At 36.6% G+C, this 22,338-nt stretch overlaps 1 long non-coding RNA gene across 2 annotated transcripts in view; it reads left to right on the top strand.

The window, feature by feature from the left end:
* Positions 1–11,872, top strand: part of LOC146892656 (uncharacterized) — a 46,713-nt gene extending 34,841 nt beyond the window's left edge. For both annotated transcript variants that reach the window (XR_015003965.2, XR_015003966.2), the window contains one exon: positions 10,821–11,872. This is a non-coding gene — a long non-coding RNA (uncharacterized LOC146892656). The remainder of the gene's footprint in view (positions 1–10,820) is intronic.
* Positions 11,873–22,338: the final 10,466 nt, after the last annotated feature.

A 22,338-nucleotide genomic window follows, 5' to 3' on the forward strand; every position in this document is an offset into this window, starting at 1 on the left:
TAGTTTTTCATGTTATTAAACAAAAAGAATATATTAGAATAAAATAACACAGAAATCTACATGATAACATGCACCTCTGATACCAAACTAGATGTTTAAGGGATTTTAAAAACATACAATGCCTCTCATTGCTTTAATTGACTTTTTATGTTTTAGAAAAAAAGGTTTAAAAATAAAGCATCCTGTTACTTCATGTATGGTGAGTCAATCATGTTATCTTAATATAATGAAAGTAGTCCTGAAATTTTTCAGCTTTTAAGGCAAAAAACATCAATAGATGTAAATATATATCTAAAAAACCAAATACAATGTCAGTAGTTCTACACCCTCCTCCATAAAAAGAAAACCTTGCCTTTTGGTAAAAACATAGAGTTTTAAAATAAACATATAAATAAATAAAATACTAAGAGTTAGAGAAAAATGCTTTCAATAAAGAATCCAAAGGCTATTATGACCATGGCATGATATGACCATAACAACTCTTATAGAAGGAAACATTTCATTGGGGGCAGCTGACAGTTCAGAGGTTCAGTTCATTGTCATCATGGAGGACACGGTGGTGTGCAGGTAGACATGTGCTGGAGAAGAAGCTAAGAGTCCTACATCTTTCAGACCACAGGAAGTAGACTGTGTATCACTGTGACCACAGCTTGAGCAAAAGAGACCTCAAAGCCCACCCCACAGTGATATACTTCCTCCCACAAGGACACACCTACTTCAGTAAAGTCATGTCTTCTAATAGTGCTAGGCCCTTGGGAGGTCATTGTCTTTCAAATCACCCCAAATGGCCAGACTCAGACAGAAGAAGGTTCCATGTGTTCAGTCATGTCAAACCTGTTATAAACGAAGAATGTGAAATATGTCAAGGGAATTATTCAGGATGTAGGAGGAGAAAGGAAAAGGAAGGAGTACTGATAGAAAGAGTAATTCAAGGTGAGAGTTATCAAATAATCACATACAGACACATAAGGAAATATAATTGAATGCTTTACTTCAAACAATTGATATATATTTTTAAAAAGGAGTAGATACCAGCAGTGCTCTAGGCTAAAGAAACAATGACTTATTAAATAGGGTGCAGGGGACCAGAAGTCCTGGAGCTTTGCAGCTAGTTTGGACTGGATTGTAGAACTGTATCACTCCAAAGCTATGTTTTACTCTCCCCAATCACCACAACTGGTTTCTCTTAGGTCAGTCATGCTCAGCCCTGGAAACCATCCATCTGGAAAATGGAGTGGGGGTTGTCTTGGTTCTTCCTGACCAAGGGCTGTATGTTCATCTGGTTGGCAGGTTCATTAGGAGTTAACAGCCTCTTCTGTGCCAGGAAACTGCTGCTTCGTGTAGTGGGGTAAGGGGTGGGATTGGCTTTCACAGGAAGAAGACTTAAATGGGACCTATAAATTATGCAGCTATTTTTCTATACCTTGGCCCCCATCTGGAATTTTTCAAATAAATTATTTAGGCCAATTTTCCTGTGGTTGTGAATATTACATACTGCTCTGTGGTCTCTAAAGTATGCGCCTGTTGCTGAATTGGCATTTTTGAATAACTGTTATGAGCAAGTAATGACAGTGGTAGTTCCCGAGGAAAATGGGCTCATTCCCCACTCCCCTAGAGGCTTGTGTGGGGCTCCAACAATGGAACACTAACCACCAGATGTGTAGGGGAAAGGGGAACATTCGGCATTATTTCATCCAATAATGGGAAATCCTTATTTTTCCAAAAGTCAGTAAGTAATATATCATCTCCAGTTTGGAGAGAGCCTCTGCAAAGGGGTAAGCGAACAAACTCTGAGCGCAGAGTATGAGTCAGTATCACAGAACAGATTTCCACGTGGAAGTTAGACCACAAAGGCCAAGCTGTCCACGGGGTCACCATGACACAAACAACTGGGGAACTAGGGAAAATTCAGCAGCCTGCAATTTGATTTATAAATCACCTCTCTGATTTACACTTTACACTCAAAGAAGCCTGCACTTATGACTGGATGCTGTGCACAGCGATCCATGAGATGTCCCATCACGTAAATGATATGACAATTTATCTCAGGCTTCCTTACATGACTCTTTTCCCCATAAAAAGGTATCTATTGCCAGAGTTCCAATTATTATCTCTATGTCACTGATTCAAATCTTTAGTTCTACTCGTGCCTTTTTTGGAAGTTATCTTTTATATATCAGTTAGATATCTCATCACATAGCTATACATTCAAAATCAAGCCACATATCTAAGATCAATTCCAGGACACCTCACTCAGTGTTCACATTATCTCCTGTATTTCCATTTCTTCATCTGGCAGCTTTTTTTTCCCAGTGTAGGAGCTCAAAATATCATGTCTGTCTCAGTCCTGAAGCTAATACCTTACAAGTAACTAGTGGAAGTGTGGTGGAGCTAGTCATACCAAGAGCAGACAGACTCAAACGACAGCATTTGAAGAGGATCTGGGAATTTCACCTGCACCCAAGTGGGCTTGGTTCTCAGACTCAGGACAGAAAAATTGCAGTTCCAAGATGAGGTTTTTTAAAATGAGGTGACCTCAGTGAAACACTCTTATGGGGAAGTTCATGAGTTCCGACTCCCCAGAGTAGACTGGGACACAATTTTTTACATGCACATTTTGTTATTCTTACTTTCATATATGTTTAAGATGTGTATGGAAAACTCTCCATCTACCTTCTGTCCCTATCACCACCACCCATAAATCTCTTTTTCCATATTTTTTAACTCTGACTTCATTTAATGTCCTACAGAGATTAATTGGGGCCACATGGGAGATCTTTAGTTTGGGACTAACCATCAGTGCCTGATAGAATACCAGTAGGTGCACAATTTTATACTATGTTTCCCTATTCTTCCAGAATTGATTACCAACAGATCAGTATTGTGTGGTACTTTCTCCACGGTCCCTTCCCCCTCCACAGCTGAGTGCTGGGAAGGCCCAATTTCTGGTGAATCTGTTTTAGAGCTGTTGAGTTTGTGGTTCCCATATCCACACTCCACTTATAAGAGGGTATTTCACAGTCCCTCTTCCGACCCTGCACCTTACATACACTTTCTGCCTCTCTTCCACAGTTTTCCCTCTCCCTTAAGGGAATGCTGTAAATGTCTTGTAAAGAAATGGTGTGAATGGTTGCTCCCTCACCAGTACTTTACCATCAATATCCTGTGCAACCATGGATGTTTACATTCACTGGAAGGAGAGGTCTCTCTATTTAAAGCTTAGGGTAGCTTCTGTCTGTGGGTATAAACAGATACTCAGCGCACAGGTATGGGAGGTCCTTCTGTATATGTGTTGTTTTTATTGGTTAATGTTTAAAGAAACTGGCTTGGCATGATAGGGCAGAATAGAGCTAGGCAGGGAAAACTAAACTGAATGCTGGGAGAAAGAAAGCAGAGTTGAGAGAAGCCATGTAGCCCCACTAGAGACAGACACTCAGGATGGAACTTTACCAGGTAAGCCACAGCCACATGGTGATAAACAGATCAATGGGCTAGTTTAGGATATAAGAGTTAGCTAGAAATACGTTTAAGCTTTTGAGCAAACAGTATTATAATATGGTTTCTGTGTGATTATTTTAAGGCTGAGCAGCCAGGAACTAACTAGCTGCCTCTTACAACAATGTATCTTTTAACTTAAGGATTGCTTTTACAGTGTTCCTTCAGTTCCATGAGGTAGGATGAGTTGGAACTTTTCAAGTAATTTCTATGGAGAAGTTGAAGATGTGTGAAAAGCCTTAAACTAACTTGACTTTTTTTTTCTATGTAAAACCAGAAGACTCAAACTAACATTAAAAAGGGTGGTATAAAAATAAGAAAGTAATAAGGAAGTTAAAAAACAAACATATAAAGTATATTAGTGGTGTTGTCATGATTAAAGTAGACTCAAGGAACTTCCATTAAGATCAGCTTGCTACTCTTTTCTCTCTTTCTCCCTCCACCTCCTCACTGCCCCTCTGATTTCCCATCAGTAACTCCCAAAGCATAAATGAGAATCTTGGGATTCTGTAGAATGCCATTAAAAGTGAACATTTTTCTGTGCTTGCCCATCCATATCTCACATTAGATATTCCCGTTCAAAAATGTTTCCACTCTCTTCCACTGCCCTCATCAGAGCAAATTTTATATAACCTCACCCAAAAATTTCCTCAATCTATGCCTGGTTGTTTCCTCTGCTGACTATGTTTACCCACTTGAAACTTTGGCAAACATATGTCTATGTTTATCTGTTGCTCAGAAACTTGGGAGTTCCTTGCTTCTATAACACCTACTCCAAGGCCCTAATACTTTAATAACTATCAAATTACACAGCTCCTTCTCATTATTACTGCAGAACAATCTTTATATACTGTAAATAGGTATTTTCCTCATTATTAATAAAAAAAAAGCTGCTTGGCTGTTAGCTGGACAAGAAGAGACAGGGCAAGACAGCCTGAAAAAGGAAAAAAGCTAGGATGGAGAAGATTGGAGTCTGGGAGGCATCAACCAGATGCATAATAAGTCAGACACACAAAATGGGATATAGCCTTGGGGCAGTATATAGATTAATAAAGATGTATTAAGTTGTAAGAGCTAGTTAATAATAAGCCTGAGCAGTGATAATTATCATAAGCCTCAGTGTTGATTGTTTGGAAACTCTGAGGTGAGAAAGAATCATCTGCCAACAAACTATCTTGCAAAATGTAATCCTTCACCAAAGACAGTCTCAAAATCATATAAAATGGACACAACCATTCATGCTACCATGTTTTAATCAAAGTTTGTATTTTCAAAAAAAAATTTCCTCTCCGAATACCCAGTTCAAGTTCCATCCATTTCCTCCCCTAATCTGAAACAACATTCACGGTCTACTGTAAAAAATTTAAACTAAAATCCATAATTCTCCCATGCTGTTTTCAAATTACTTCATTATTCTTATTTGAGAAACATTGGATTAAACCACTAACATGTCTCATCCTGGATTATTCAACATTTCTAAGAATTATTGGAAATGTTTACAATGTTTGTGTTTTCTAAAATTGTTTCTAAGACTTATTTTTATTTTATGTGTGTATATGTATATTTGTATGCCATGTGCATGCCTTGTGGCAGTGGAAGTCAGAAGAGGGAGTCAGAGACCCTGGAACTGGAGTATATATGAGTCTTAGTTACTTTCCTGTTTTTGTGATAAATGACATCACCAAAAGTAACTTGGGGAGAAAAGGATCTATTTTATCTTACAGCTTGTCATTCACCACAGAAGTCAGGGCATGAACTCAAGGCTGAAACCTGGATACAGGAACTGATTCAGAGGTCACAGAGGAATGCTGATTACTGTCTTGGCCCTCATGGCTTGCTAGCTTTCTTTGTTATGCCACTCAGAACAACCTGACTAGGGTAGTAAGGGCTTCCCCTGGTTCAAATATGGTTGTTGATATTGTGTGCAAAAATATCACAGCTCCCTCCTCCAGATGACTGCAACCTGAGACTACTCCCCTACAGAGATCCACTTCTGAGATGACATAATCACTACCTCCTCCTTCATCTATACATAATAAATGTGCCAAGTTTCCAGGATGCTGGTACATCACCCTCAGAGCACATAACCCATCCCATCCCAGTTTTCCTATACTTGAAATTTTTCATTCCCTGTCACCCCAGCCAGCTCAATACCAAAGCAGTGCAAGTCACCATGTCAAGTAATGAGTCATAATGCATCTACTTCTCACAGAAGTTCTGATCATCTTTCCTATTCAATTTTAAACAATCCCTTTATTTCTTCACAGGTGTGGGAAAATGGTCTGTATTCTGTAAACTATATTTTAAATAAACGCTGATTAACCAGTAGCCAGGCAGGAAGTATAGGCGGGACAACAAGACAGGAAGTAGAGGTAGGTCAATGAGAACAGGAGAATTTGGGGAAGAAGGGAGCCCATTCCTCAGCAGTTGTGACCTCACCACAGAAGAAGCAAAAGGTGACTGCCTCGCTGAATAAGGTACTGACCAAGTGACTAGCATAGACAAGAATAATGGGTTAATATAAGTTATAAGAGTTAATAAGAAGTCTGAGCTACTTGGCCAGTTTATAACTAGTGTAGACCTCTGTGATTTCTTTAGGACTTAATGACTGTGGGAACTGGGCAGGACAGAAACCCCAACAACACTTCACAGTATTATAATTACTTCTTCTTAAATTCATTTTTACTCTTCATTGTAGTTCTATAAACTAGAGACATTGCAGTGAAACCCTCAGTGGTAAAGTTAAGGAAACCAATTGCTTTTAGTCACTGTTTCTGTCCAAGTACCTGGCCCAAGGTTCTGGAGAAAAACTTTGATAGGCAAATAATTAAAAAATACTTAACTAATGTACCGAGAGGAATTTTTCCACCATGTATTTTAAAAACATGCATATTTTTAAGTTTTGAAATCTTATCATGCTTCTCCATAGACTGACATCTTTAGAATGATCTTTGGCCCTTTATAAAAACACAAAACCAGAAATTCTGGAGAGATGGCAGAGTAGTTGAGAGCCATGGCTGCTCTTCAGGACCAGGATTTGCTTCCCACTATCCACATGGTGCTTCACAACCATCATGTTCTGATCAGTTTTTGTCAACAAAACACAGGCTAGAATTATCTTAGACGAGATCATTGTCTGAGATAATGCCACCATCAGATGGCTAGTAGGCACATCTGTTCATCGTTTTCTTGATTGATGATTAATGTGGGAGGGCCCAGTCTATCCTACAGACATTTCAAATTGCCTCAGTCTATTGTATTTAGCTTGGAGTCACATAAATTGTCTTTGTTTTGAATCAGAAATAAAAATTGTACATATTTGGAACTGTCAGAGTGGCTTAGCAGGCTCAGCCCTTGCCTCAAATTCTGACACCCTATGTTTAGTCCTCAGAATCCAAGGTGGAAGAAGAGATTTGACTGCCGAAAGTTGACCTTTGACCTTCATCCATGTCCCTTTGCATGCACATACATGCATGCATACACTCAGAATAGTAACAATAATATGTAAATTTTAAAAAGGAGAAAATTGAACATATTTGTTTTGTATAACATATTATCTTGGCGTTTTGATGCCCTGTGGAATTACTCCATAGATCTAATATACATATACTTTCTACCAGAAACATCATTTTTTTGTGAAAACACTTAAAATCTCTTCTGTAAGCTATGTATCTGAAGTTTTGAGCCCGTAAGTAAACATGCACCTTTAAAAATACAACAGTGGTGAGAAGTGAGATACAGTGATCAGTGCTTTGCCAAGTATTTCATCTGATATGTAGTGGCTTCTGTAAAACATATCTGCATTATCTATAAATAATGAATATTCCCATATTAGGAAAAATGCTTGTATTTACTTATTTGTTTGTTTGTTTATTGGCACAAAGGTGACACCAAGTTCATTAGACACTGTGCTCTAGAGAAGCAATGGAAAGTCTAAAAGAACAGTTTTATAATTACATATATCTTGGCAGAATTTCTTTGAAAGTTTCTCAAGCAATATTATTTTTTGGAGTGATGGTACAAGAACCAGAGTTATTTCTCTTCCTGGAGTCATTGCTCTCCTCAACTGTCCAATCAAGGTCCCACTTTTTACCTGTTCTTCACCTTCCACTCCAAGTCCTGGTTTTAAGAAAAATGCTCAAACATACAGATCCCTCAAAGAATTTTTTTGTGTATTTATATTTTAGCCTGTGTAAATATATTTCAGTTCTCTCTCTTTTTTAATTTGGCACCTTTTCCTTGAAATCTGCTTATGTTGTTGTTTTTACTTTGTGCTTCAAACTTCGTAATATCATATCATTAAAATTCATCCACTAAATTCTGCTCAATCACAGCAATGATGGGAGGGGCACCCAGAGGTTTCCCCAAATTCTCTGCTTCTGTAAACGCTGATCTACTCAGTTCCTTTCATGGAGTTGTAGACAAGTATGTAGATTTCATTTGTAGGTGGAAGGCAAATCCAGATACCAAAGCCTAAATCTGATTATAAATGGAAAGGGATAATTTGTAGCTGTGGGATCTGGTATGAAAGGCACTTGGAGCATCCCATACAATACAAAATGAGCTTATCACCAAGGAAGAAAGCACAGTCATAAAAACTGGATATGAGGCAAGGGTTCTGAGTATAGAAAGCAGACTGTAGAATGCAGTTCTAGATGAGATAATGGAATGGAGATGTAGGGGCAGCTCATAATTTTCAATCAGGAATGGAAACAGAGACTGAACGTTTGTTTCCTGGCCACCCAGGCCCAAATAATCATACAGAAACTAAATTAATTACAACACAGTCTGTGGGATGCAGGTAGTATTTTAGAAAGTGACAGGAAATTTTGTTGTAGTGAACTCTTACAGTCTACAACATGATTTCTCAGAATTTCACTATTCTGTAGTGAATACATGAATATCTACTCCATTTCCGAGAGTTCTCTTCTATAGATATATGCTTCCTCATATCTGTTAAATGAGGAATAAAAAAGGAGAGAAAACAAGACAGCATGCCATAATTTCCACACCAAGAAAAAAATTGCAATATAGACATATTTTTTTCACAATTACTTGCTTATTTATGCTAGAATAGTATCTGCTTGATCAGAGAGGAATTTATATATACTTTTATTTACTTATTTATTTATTTATTAAAAATTTCCACCTCCTCCTCACTTCCCTTTTCCCTCTCCCTCCCCACATCCCCCTCCCTCTCTAGTCCTAAGAGTAATCAGGGTTCCCTGCCCCATGGGAAGTCCAAGGTCCTCCCCACTCCATCCAGGTCTATAAAGGTGAGCATCCAAACAAATCAGGCTCCCACAAGGTCAGTCCATGCAGTAGAATCAAAACCCAGTGCCATTGTCCTTGGCTTCTCAGTCAGCCTTCATTGCCAGCCACATTCAGAGAGTCCAGTTTGATCACATATTTTTCATAGGTCATGGAAATGAGAGTTTCATTTTTAATGCAGGACACGCAAGAATAGTAGAGATAATAGCCTAGTTGTAGAGAACATTTAAAGTTGCTTTAACAAGAAAAAAAACCTACCATATGTGTTAACTTATAGTGTAAAATTCTGTGTAAATATCTAGGAATTTTCAGGGTCTGTAAAGTTCCCTAAGGACCACAAATAAAGATTCCTTTCAGTTGTGGGATCTGATTGTATGAAGTGAAACTTAACCAATTCATGGCGTATTTTACTCAATAAATTATTGGGTGTTTTGAACATTTTGATCATATAGCAAAAAAAAACTGTATAAAATACTGAATTATCTAATGTTCTCTAAAAGCATTGGTTAAATGCACTAGCAGACACTGTGGTCATTTTTAGATACCAAATTATTTAACAGTTACAGCAATATATTTAGAAAATATTAACTAAATAAAGATGTTGTTCATTCAATATTTTTCATTGAATTTGAATGGCTTGTTCATTTAAAGTGGGCTTTCCCTAATAAACAGTAAAGTGGAAGTGAAATCAAACATTTTATGAAGCCAAGGAGTTAAGACTGAATAAATCATTTGAGTAAATTATTTATCACTCAAGCATAAAGACGTGAGTTCAGATCCCCCAAACCTCTCTCCTCTCTCTCTGTCTCTCTCTCTCTCTCTCTCTCTCTCTCACACACACACACACACACACACACACACACACACACACACACACACACACAAGGGGAAAGTGGTTTAAAAATTATCAAGCATATTCACTAATAGAGCCAAAAATAAGCTTGAGAAATGTACAGAGAAATGATCTAGGGGAGGAAGTGTTAAACTCACAAAGAGAAGACACACAGGATGGGAGTGATTTTCCCTTATTTCTAGGCCGATGTTTTACTTTGTTGCTTTTCTTTTTGTTCTGTGCATGTCTACATAAATTGTAGAGTACAGTGAAACAAGGCCGCAGGTCCCGGAGGAATATAGCAGGAGGAACAAATGTGTCATTTGCACTTGCACTGTTTGTCTGCTTTAAAGACCTATCTGTTCTCCACGCCTGAATGTATTGTTAGAAACAACAGTGTCATTTGGTGATCAAGTTGGAATCAAACAATTACAGGCTTATTTCTAGCCCTGTAGAATGAACTCTACTTAAAATAACCTCCTTTTTTATTAGGAAATGTTGCCGGGGAGTTGTTGCAGTTCCCATAAAGTAAATATTTTATGAAGTCAGGAAGTTTTATTGTGGTTAATGTTGGCACCTTATTGGAAATAGCAGCAACGCATTATCCAAAATAAAATTCAAAGTAGGCCACAGAAACTTGTCTTTCAAGAAAGAAAGAGAAAAGAGAGACACACGATAGAAATATTAAGAGATCTACTAAGAGTTGATCAAAACTCTAAGAAATTATATAGCTAATATCTGAATATCAACTAGACTTTTTATCCAAATTTGCTTATGCTGTTGTCACACCCTACCTAAATTATAAAACGAAAACAAAAATGTCGTCATCTCCAATCATAAAAAGCTATTTTAACAAGATCCACCCCATAGGATCCACGTTAGTGTTACTTGTCAACCCTTAGAAGCTTCTAGCACATTTCTGTTGAGGCTGAGCTGCCTGTGTCTCTTCTGTCTTCTGTTTCTATAATGAGCTAAACAGAGAGGAAAAGGGCCGCCACCTGTGATAAATAACACAACTGCGCAAACACCACATCTGGAAAATGTATCTGTCATTCCCTAGGAAATAAATCTGGAACTTTCCTCAGTAAATCACGGGTATTTTGAGCATTTAGATGGGAGAAGGAAACAAATTATTTATTTTTAAAAGTGAAGTTTTAAAATGGCCTTTCCCCCTGGTATTTCTTCCATGTGCTAATAATTCACGGTGTTTTGTTTTCTCTAGGCTCTGGAAATTTTTGAAGAGAAGGAAAAATAGGAAAACATAATCCGCAGTTTGGAATTATCCATGCGCGAAGAGCAGCAGCTGTGTTTCGAATTACAAAGGGGAAGGCCTCAAACTACCATTTCCAAGTGCCCAGCTAATGTCATTGGAAATGACAGCAGCACATTTGTTCGTAAACACCCTCTCAGTTATTCTTCCTTTTCTTATTAATAGGTTGTAATTTTAGATTAACAGTAAATGTACTCTACCCAAAACACACACATGTCATGCATGCATAACTCGAGAAAGAGTAAATGAAAAAACCACTTTAAAAACTATCATATATGTGTATATATCTAATACTATATATACATATATATATATATATACACAACATAATATGGACTTGCTACTTCTTCCTAATCTTCATTCACATTTCCCTAATAGCAGATCTTAACAAACAATATTTTAAGAATAATATCTGTACTTCACAATACATTGTTAAAATTTTCATGTCAATAAACATATATTCTTTTTTTACTGATGAATACTATAATCATGTTGATTTATGGGGTACAGTGTGATATTTTGATACATACTTATAAAGTATAATTATCATATTGCAATAGTTAACATTTCTATTTTTAAAACTTCTTTATTAATATATAATAATTATACATCATCACAGAATATAGTGAAACATTTCAATAAATGTATTATATATTTTCTAATAAAATCAAATTATTATCTCCTTTACATAACTTAGTGTTCACAATCTCAAATTCTTTTGTCCTCCCTTTCTCTCCCCTTTCCCCATGCCCAGTAATTATTAGGCTAAGTGAAATAAGCTAGGTCAGAAGGCAATACTGTAGCTTTCACACTCCCATTTCTAAAGTCTGATAACTAACCCATAACAATGCCTTTAGAATTCACTCTAAAGTTCCATTGACTCCAGCACTGCTACAAATAGAAACCACTGTGATCTCATTCTAAATTTATATTTGAATATAGAATAACTTCATATATTTGATCTTTTATTTAGTTAAATATTTTAATAAACAATATTTATGATTTTGAGGTCTCTAGCATTATTATTCATTACCTTTGTGTGAATTTTTCTCATTTCATTAAATTCCATTGAAATCATTCACTGAATTATTTCATAAATGAGCATATTTTATTATAGATTCTTTAAATATTTCTGAGTCCTAGATCATTAATGTAGTTTTAAAGACTTTTATTATTTCTGATATATTGCAAATATTTGAATTATCATACCAACTATAGTTTAAAGTATAGGACTTGACTTTATTTGCTGAAAGTTTAGAAAAAGTTCTCAGACACAGAGTAGCATATTCTTATGCAGCCTCCTTTTAAATAAATATTATATTTTTTATTTTACGGGAGACTAGTTTTACTATAAGTGATGATAAGGGAGCTCAGCTCTATATCACTCCCCAAAATTATCTAGTTGTCTGAACTCTACTGAAAATCTATCTCCTTTATTTAGATATTCCACCCTCTTTTTATTGACTTGTCTGTCTATTTTGTAAGCATTCTGGCTTATTTTAAAAGAAAATATACTTCAAGAGTCATTAGATCAAGTCCCCAGGGCATCTTTCTTTTCCATTGTACTTCTCTGTAAAGTTCTAATAATTTCCTAAGATGCTCAAAGGACAATCTCAAATATTCTCTGCCAGTAGTATTTTCAATAAAGTTGAGAACAGAAGGAGAAAATATTTTGCAAGGCTAAGAATTAATATTGCACACATAATCCTTTGCACTATGCCTGATCACAGCAAGTAATAATCAACCACCATTCTTTTAGTAACTGAGAATTATAAAGTCGTTAGGGTTTGAGCTCTTAAAGTCTTGTCCAAATGCAATTTTAATAGTTTGATGTGACAGAAAAGATCAGCTATTCTACTGAGTGTTGACATGGATATAAAGATGGCACAGTTAAGAAACACACTGATCTGAGTTCATGAATTTCCACAGTAGTTTTAGAAAGCAACAAGTAGAAATAGCTCACCAGATGGTAAAATCATACAGAAGCTAGAGAGAGTACAATGGGGAGATTAATCCCATCTGATTAAAGCAAGGGAGGCAGATTAAAATTCACAAAAAGTGATAACATCTGAGTAGATTTTGATAAAGAAATAGGAAGCAGCAGGCAGATAAAATGGTCATGGCAGAGAACTTAAGCCTTTTCCTCTCTTCCCAGGAAGAAATGATCCCTTTGAGTATTCAAAGTGTTTTGCCATATCCCCAGCACAATCATGATTAACATTTGCTAAGATCTTACTTACAGTATGCCAGGCCCTTTAAAATAATTTATAAAGATAAGGGATTTAAATTAATCCTCCCATAACCTCTCAGATAGGCAGTATTTAAGCCCATTTTAGGAATGATCACACTGAGCCATATTAAGTCTAAATCACTTGGAAAAGATAGTAAGTGGCAGTCAGAATTCGCAGCCAACAGTTTGGCTGTCTTTCTGCACTGAGAACTACAATATGTGGTCTCTTTGTGTATATCAAATTTAATATTTGGATAAAAAGACATTTGCTATGGAAAAATTAGTATAACATGCATCATCTGTTTCTTTGTATTGTCTAATGACTCTTCATAATTTCTATTGCATAATGTAATACATATATATATATATGTTCAACTTCATATATATCCATTTAGAATATGTACATTGCAAATGCCAAAATGCCATCTCCAATGTTTTTACTCTCAGTGGAACTCTATTTTGAACCTTTGTTATCTAACAGGGCATCTATTTCATACTATAAAACACAATATAAATGTCTTTAGACGTGGGACTTAGAGAAGCTTACATTAGTTTTCAGTGCTGACCTTATTATCAACTACCCTAAATAGACTCAAGTGGTTTTTCTATTCTTCGGTTAATACTTACATCATTTTATTCCACAAACTAGAATCCTGTAGTCAGCTGTAACTCATTTCATATCTAGTTATCTATCATGAAATTCTCAGCACACCAGCTAAGAAGTTCATAGTGTGAACTGGATATGAGTATAAAAACCAACGACTGTGAATCAAATCCTGTCACCCTCACTATATGGGAAGTGTTCTACGGTCCATTTTTTTCCATGGTTCTTTTGCCAGACATGATTACAAAGGACCCTATTTCATGTTTCAGTAATTTTCCAGGCTTTAATGTATATATTATGGAAATATTAGTTTACCTAACAAATGTTTAATCTGTGATATAAAGAGGAATGCCTATGTAATCTGTAGAAAGGTATAGTTATTCTCTAAAGTTAAAAGAAGTTTTATGTCAGAGCCATGAGTTCATGGAGCCATATCTAAGAAAGTTTTAGTTCCTGTCCCTGTTACTTTCTAGTTGTCTGATTGTGGACATATTACTGAGTTAAGGAAGTAGCTGAAATAAAGCAATGACATCGGCCATGCCATCTCTTCTTATCATAAGAAAGAAAGAATCTCCATTGCTTCTGGGAAATAAAACATTTTCCTTACAGCAGCACATCACCGAGTCTTAAGTGTAGAAATATTCATTCTGGGATCCATGGATATTATTAAGGATAGCAACAATGTAGTGAACCCTTGTTATATACCAAACCATGATTTATAGGACATCACCCTGTTCAATCTTACAACATACTGGTGAAGTTATAGTGCCATCATCATTTTGTGTATATCATCAAAATGCTAAGGAGAAAGTAGAACTGAGGTTTGAATCTGGTCTCCTTAGATTTAAAGTGAATGCTCTTTACTTTGCATGGTGTTAGCTAAGAAGCTTTTCAAAGGAAAAGACCCAATAACAAAACGAGGAAATTTTGATACAGTCCATAAAGTCTCACCATGAATGTCTTATTCTGTGGTTTCAATGCTGATATTTGTTCCTGTGCCATGGTTCTAGATACAAAAGAGAGGGAAGATGTCATGCATTTAATTTGAACTCTTGTAGTTGAGCAAAATGGTTTGAATACAGAAAACGAAATCTGCCGTTAATTGCTTTTCTTTCTGTGGGAGGTTTAGTTTCCCAGTATCTAGTTTTCTCAACTACCAGATAATTTTGTGATAAATGATCCCAAACTTCTTGAGCAGTAGAGCCAGTAACTTTCCAGAAGCTAATGAGAAGAGCGCATCCTCCTGCATTAAGAATAAGATCCTGTTTATTTTTGAGGTTAACAGCAATCATAAATATTTGAGTTCATGTGAGGTTCCAAAAAGGTCTTGTAAATGTGGAACCAATTTCCAAACAAGAAGTAAGGCTCACTTTATAAAACTATGAGCCCATCATTTATGATCTATAACAGAAGGAGAGCAGGACTTGGGAAAGGCAGACGATATCATATGTAGTAATGGAAATGTCATGAGAATAAACACTGATGATCCGAGAAAAATGTTTTGTCTGCTGAGCACTACTGACTTGTTTGACTACTTGCATAGAAAGCCAAAGGTATCCATTTATCATGTTATCTTCTATGCAGAGTCTAATAAATAAAAAAGCATTGTGAAAGATTTCTCCCGACTAGAATTACAGATAGTCAGTAAATAATTTTTCAGGTTAATTTCTAGTTTTTATAATCCCATTAAACTCAATACCCTGTGGTTTTATATACGGAAGACAAGAGATATGATATGTGTCACTCTCTGTATCATACTGGACACACGTTTCTTTCAAGCAGAGGGTCTCGACACAATCATATATCCACAAATCAAAGTCCAATTGTTTTATGATTAAGGTGTATGGGATTTTTCTTATTAAAGTTATATTGAAAAAGGCGGAATCAATTCTTAAACTTGCTTTTTAGCTTTAAAATAGCTACAAACTTTGATCATAGAAAGTAAGAGAATAGGTCAGTTCAGGTTAATACTGACAATATTTATAGATATATACACAAAGTTCAAAGAAGATCACAAACACTTGAGTGTTAGTGTCCTACAAAACTGGTAATAATGAATATCTGTTAACATAACTGATAAGAGTGGTGGGTGAGAGGCTCTGAAAGAACTGATGATGTTCATGATGCTGAGCAGTGGTGGCTCACACTTGTAATTCCAGCATTTGGGAGGCAGAGGCAAGCGAATCTCTGAATTCCCAGAGATTCCCAGCCTGGTCTACAAAGCAAGTTCTGTGTAGCAAACTGGGCTGTTGCATGGAAAAATCCTTTGAGAGAAGGGGGAAGGGGAGGGGAGAGGAGGGAAGGGGAGGGGAGGGGAGGGGAGGGGAGGGGAGGGGGGAGGGGAGGGGAGGAGAGGGGGGGAGGGGAGGGGAGGGGAGGGGAGGGGAGGGGAGGGGAGGGGAGGGGAGGGGAGGGGAGGGGAGGGGAGGGGAGGGGAGGAGTATTGAGAGACACTCAAAAGATCAGAAGGTAACAAAATTAGCAGCCTGGATTCTAGGTTGTTGATCTAGCCTTGCTAATACCAGCTTTAAAAAAAAAGATCCTTCAAGTATCCTGAGCAGAGGGTAGATGCTGTTACTCTGGCACATACTGTGCTAAGCAGTCCTCATATCTTCCAGACATTCCTTTTCTGACTCATAGTCAATGGTTATTTCCTCTAGTTTTAGGAGAAATCTTGACAACTCGAAGATAAAAGAGAGGTGGAGATGAAGATATTTTAAAAGCAAACTAAACCTTGTTCTTAATTAGATGACATCATCTTTAGATTTTGCTAACCAAATGTGGACTGAATGTGTAATGTCAATAGGAGTCTTAGGGATATTCTTGTTTATGTCAATGTAGAAGTGAAGTCTAATAAGGAACACTAAAATACTTTCCTCCAAAATGTAAAGGAAAAAATGAAAGACAAAAAATAATTTAATGAGGAAATATGAGCCATTGAAGTCTTACCTTTAGGAACTGGGAACTGTAAAATGACATAGTAGTTCATCTAAAAACAGATGGCTTATCCATTCAAATACCACTACCTTCTTGCAGTTCAAATTCTCAGAAAAGCAAATTCACGTGGTGTTCTATCTCTTAATGAAAATGAATGCCTGCCATTAGTGGTTTTTAAATTCTTGAAAACTCTTAATGGCCTTGTTATTTCATTTCCTTTAAAACAACTAAATGAAGACTCATCAGTCAACATAGGGTCTTAGAATTTAGGTTGACATTTAAAATTGGATAAAAATCATTGTTCATGTTTTCATAGAACAACATTTTCCATGATTACTTGCGGTTACTTGGAATAAAGAATCCTATGAACTGAAGAAATAGTTCTGTTCACTGTTCTAAAAACTAAAAACAGATTTTGTATTTGACTTGCAGTGCAGCTATGGTTAATTATGATTGGTAATATGATGGGATTCAGAATAAAACATCAGAGGAATCATCGAGACTAGATTAACTGAGGTGGAACATGGATGACGCCCTTCCTTTGGGTTAAGTTCCAAGATGGAATAAAAAGTAGAAAGTGAGCTGAGCACATGTTTTCACCACCTTCTGTCTCTTCGCTGTGCAGGCACTATGACCAGATGCCTCCTACCATAAGAGATTGTAAGTCAAAATAAGTCTTTTCTGGCTTAAGTTGCTTTGGCCACATCAACAAGATAAGCAACTAATTCAGTAATTATACAACCTGCAGAAATATTTTTCCAGTGGTTTCTATACTGAAGGCATTTTTGAATGGGGATTTTAAAGCAAAAATGCAAATAAAAATAATTTCACAAATTTCAAAAAAGATCACCAAGTTCACCAATCATGGTATAAGATCAGAATCTTAGTCCATGTCTTCTCAGTTCCCACCCAGTACTTCCACTCCATCACTCACTTCCTTGGTCTGATGATATCACCATGTGGTGAGAGAATCCCTGAGATTTTATTGTCACATAACAAAACTAGACACAGGGTAATTTATCTCTTACCCTAAAACCAGAGTCCAGAAAAGCCAAGGATAGGATGAAGGCAACATGAGCTTAGGTTAATGCACAATTCTATTCCCAGTTATGATTGTACCTACATCATCTCTACCTCTTCTCTCCCACCTCCAACTTCTCCTGTGACCCCCCACTCCCTCTCTAATTCAAGACCACTTCGTCTTTCATTGTTAGTTGCACACATTTATATGTATGTGATATGTGTGTATACATGTATATATATATATATATATATATATATATATAATCTACTGAGTTCTTTTAGTATTGCTAATATGTACATGTGTTTAGGCCTGACCTCATAACACTAGATAACCTATTAAGGAGCTCTTCCCTGGAGAATAATGATTCTCTTTCTCTCAGCAGCCATTAATTCCAGAGAGGATTACCTTGAACAAAGAACAGTATGATTTTTTTCTCTATTACTTTTCTAAGAAAGATTAGAATTTTCTTGACAACTTGAAGACAAATAATGACTAGTCTTAAACCCAGGACAAAATTACAAGACCAAATTATAATACATAAGATAAAATATAGAAAAACTAGATTAAAAGTTTTAGAAATTATTTTGGAAATAAAGTCTTTTCTTGAGAAATTTTACTAGATTATTTAAGTCATTGATCAAAATGCCGATTTTGTTTGAAACTTTAATGTAATCCATGAAAGATGGCATCTCTGAGATGGTTACAAAATTAACATTGTAATGTAAAATACAAAAATCAATTGAGAAAGTTTATCAAAGGATAGAAATAAATAGCTCAATTAGTTAAAATTTGGGGTATAGCTTTGTTTCAAACAAAGAATCTGTAGAGAAAACAAAAGCAACAGTAATCATGGGAGATGAGAATCTGAAAAGCGTCAGTGAAAGGTGAAGTTCTTCCCATAGCCCAGTTGATTCATGTGTATTTTCAGTCCTGGTTAGATTCCGTGTTAAGGTCACTGACGTAACAAATAATCTCTGTGGCTAGTCTCATGGCCTAGTTCTTAATTCAGAGTCATGATTCATTTTAAACCAACACCAGCATGACGGGGAGGTTGGAGTGCAGGTTCAGCAGAATCAGTGATTAGTGAAAAGAAAATGAGGAATGAATTAGAACCCAGCATTCTCCCTTTCCTGATTGTCTTATTCATTTCAGTTGAATTTCTGGGCATTGTAGGAATTCTGATCAACAAGATTTATCAAACTCTGACATGGTTTACTCTATCAGGGCACGTATGGCAATGTTTGAAAGCTAAAGGCAAGTTATGTAGGACTAGGAATTAGAATGGGAGAGGGGAGAAGGAGAGAAGGGAGGAAGAGAGGGGGACAGAGGAAAATGTATAGCACAATAAAACATAATTGATAAAAAAGAAGTAGATGCTACATTTGAGGCATGTGAGTTGCAGTATCTTTCATAGTAGGTACTAGCTTTTTTTGTTGTTTTTATTGAGCTATACATTTTTCTCTGCTCTCCTCCCTTCCACGGTTGTCTCCTTCTACCCTCTTTCCTATCCCTCATGCTCCCAATATACTCAGGAGATCTTGTCTTTTTCCTTCTTACGTAGATCCATGTATATCTTTCTTAGGGACCACTTTACAATCCACAACCCCAAAGAACCTAGACAACAAAGAGGTAGTAGCTTCTTATAGCTATTTCAACATAAATATATATTAATAAAATAAAAGAATAAAAGTTGATTGATCAGAGGTGCAGTAGCCACATTTTAAGTATTCTAGAGTCACTTTTCATTAATGCTTGCATTTTAAAAGGAGCACAGAACATGCCACCAAGTCAAAATTCTGTAGGCCTTATTCTGACACTGCCCTAGAGAAAAGTAGAAAAAGTCAAAATCTTCTACAGCCAATTGGAGTGTCATGTCAGATAGGACTGACCGTGAACAACACCACAAACTAAGTAACTAAAACTATCTAAATTTGTCATATCATAGTGCTAGAGTTTAGACATCTGAGATCAATATTTCAGAAAGCTATGATGCTTCTCAATGTGCCTAAGCCTCTTCTGAGCCCCTCCCAACCTCTAGTAGCTATTTGGCTTACAGTATCATAACTCCCTCCAGTCAACTTTACATGATATTTTCTGTATGAGTCCTCTGTATCAGAATTTCTCCTTTTCATGAGACCACCAGCTCAGTTGGATTATGACATCCCCTTGCATCAATACCACCCAAGATGATCTAACAGTGCATCAGCTGCAAACCTGTTTCCACAGAAAGCCACCTTTGAGGGCACTGAGCATTAGGAATTTAACATGTGTATTCAAAGATGTACAGTTCAACTTTGTATTAGTTACTTTTCTATTGCTTTGATAAAATACCACAAGTGAGGCAACTTATAGAAGAAAGAGGTTTCAATCCCGAAGGGATAAAAGTCTTTGATGGCAGAGTGGGGCCATGGCTGCTACAGCAAAAACTGTGGGCTTATCTTAACTGCAAGAAGGAAGCAAAGGGAGAGAGCTTGAAATTATGTGTGTCCTTAAACTCCCAAAGTCCCCTCCAGTGATAAACTTCCTCCAACAAGACCACACCTCTTAAGCCTTCCAAATAGCAGTGTCATTTGGGAACTAGGTACTCAAATCCCTGAGACTATAGGGGACATTTCTCAATCAATCTATCATAAAATTTTAACACATATTATTCAAGATATATCATAACATTAAAAAGTACAAAAAAATCAAATAATATCTAATATGAACCCATAGAAAGAAAGATATTGGCTCCAATTTGAGATAAAACTAGATATTTTCGCCAGATGAGGGTTCTATGGTGACATGCAAAGGAGATGGAGGCGGAGAACCACGTTGGAACACTGGACCTAGCTCCCTATGTCCAAATAAGAGGCAGAAGGAAAGAGAACGTGAGCAAAGAAGGCAAGGGCAGAGGAAACCTTCATCCGACGTTGGATGGCGATACAGATGGAGACCCATATTGAACACCGAACTGAGCGCTCCACGGTCCAAATGAGGAACAGAAAGATGAAGAAAATAAAAAAAAGTAATCAGGACTGCGAGGGATGCGAGCACCCACTGATACAAGGGAACTGATATAATGAGAGTTCACCAAGGCCTGTTGGACTGGGACTGAACGAGGTCGTGATCCAACCAGATTCTCTGAATGTGGCTGGCCCGGAGCCTTTTTGAAAAGCCATTGACAATGACACTGGGACTTGCTTCCTCTGCATATACTGGATTTTGGCGCTCCAGTCTGTTTGGACTCTCACCTTTCCTGGACCTGGAGGGAGGGGGGAGGAACTTGAACTTCCCACAGGGCAGGAAACCCTGACTGCTCTAGGGGATGGAGAGGGAGGAGGAGAGGGAGTGGGGGGAGTGGGAGGGTGTTGGGAGGAGGGGCTGAAATGGAAACTTTTATAATTTAATAAAAAAAAAAGTTAAAAAAAAACTAGATATTTTCAAAGTGAAAGAACATAAAACTTCAAATGTATTTTAAAAGATACAGTTTGAGAATTTTATGATTTAAAAAATTAGAATACATTTTAGTCATAATATATTTGACAAAAAAGTTAATCATTCCAGAGTGTATACAACATTAGAATAAACATTCTAATTCTTTCTGATACTTAATTTGATTTATGGGTTTGGTCGGTTTTTTGTTTTGTTTTTTGCTTGCTTCCTTTAGAGAGAGATGTGTAAAGTGGTCTGCTTCTTGCGTGAAAGAATACTGTCCTACTTATTAAATAAAAATCCCAACCAGAAACTCAATACCAGATATTCAATTTAAAATTGGCAAAGCATATTCCAAGTTTTTGGTGTGACTCTTTATAAGTGATACTCATTCTGGGCTACCTAAAGCCCTCTATGCCTGGCCAAGCTCACAAAGAAAGCTGATGGAAGAAATGGGATTAGAGCTTAAATTGCCAGTATCCAACTGATATTCTTTCCAAAGTATGCTTAAATTAGTTAAGATGCCAATTTATTCCGTGGCTGAAATAGGTCGGAAAGAATATAGAGTTCAGGAATAGGTCGGAAAGAATATAGAGTTCAGTTGAAGGCCCCTTTGGACAATCTCTCTCTCTCTCTTTCTCATCTGACACTTACTGATGGCCAAGTCTTCAAATATAATAAAATCTCCAGGTAAATGCACCAACGTTAATCAAATGGAAACTCTATTGGAATCAAGAACAATGTTATCAGCTACACAGTCATACTTACCTCATCTAGACTGCAATTATTTTCTAAAGGTATCTGAAAAGTTTAAAGATACCTAACGAAAGAATAAAATTTGTGTAAAAATTAGCGTTTATAGGCTCCACTGAACCAAACAGTGGCGTCAGTAACTCAGGGTATATGAACAGCACTGTGTCTCATATATTAATTTTTCTATAAACATTTAAAAAGAATATATTCATCTTGGTAGATAGTTAATTTTTCTACATATCTTTCTTCGAGATTATTTTTCTTCTTCTAATAATATAGGCTTATATAATTATATGTCCTTTTTGAGTAGAGAAAAGGCTTGTTTAATGTCAATGTTTCAAAAAATATCCTCCTCTAAGAGTAGGGTCAGATAAATCAATCTGGAGTTCATTACATGGAGTTTCCTAAACACAAATTAGAAAAGATTTGCCACCCCAGCCCTGACAGGCACCTTCACTGTGATGTAATGTTTCTATAAAGCAAAGTCTCCACTGTGCCTTTTTACAGC

The sequence above is a fragment of the Myodes glareolus genome, chromosome 10 (assembly GCF_982192425.1).
Source record: "Myodes glareolus chromosome 10, mMyoGla1.1, whole genome shotgun sequence".
Lineage (NCBI taxonomy): Eukaryota > Metazoa > Chordata > Mammalia > Rodentia > Cricetidae > Myodes > Myodes glareolus.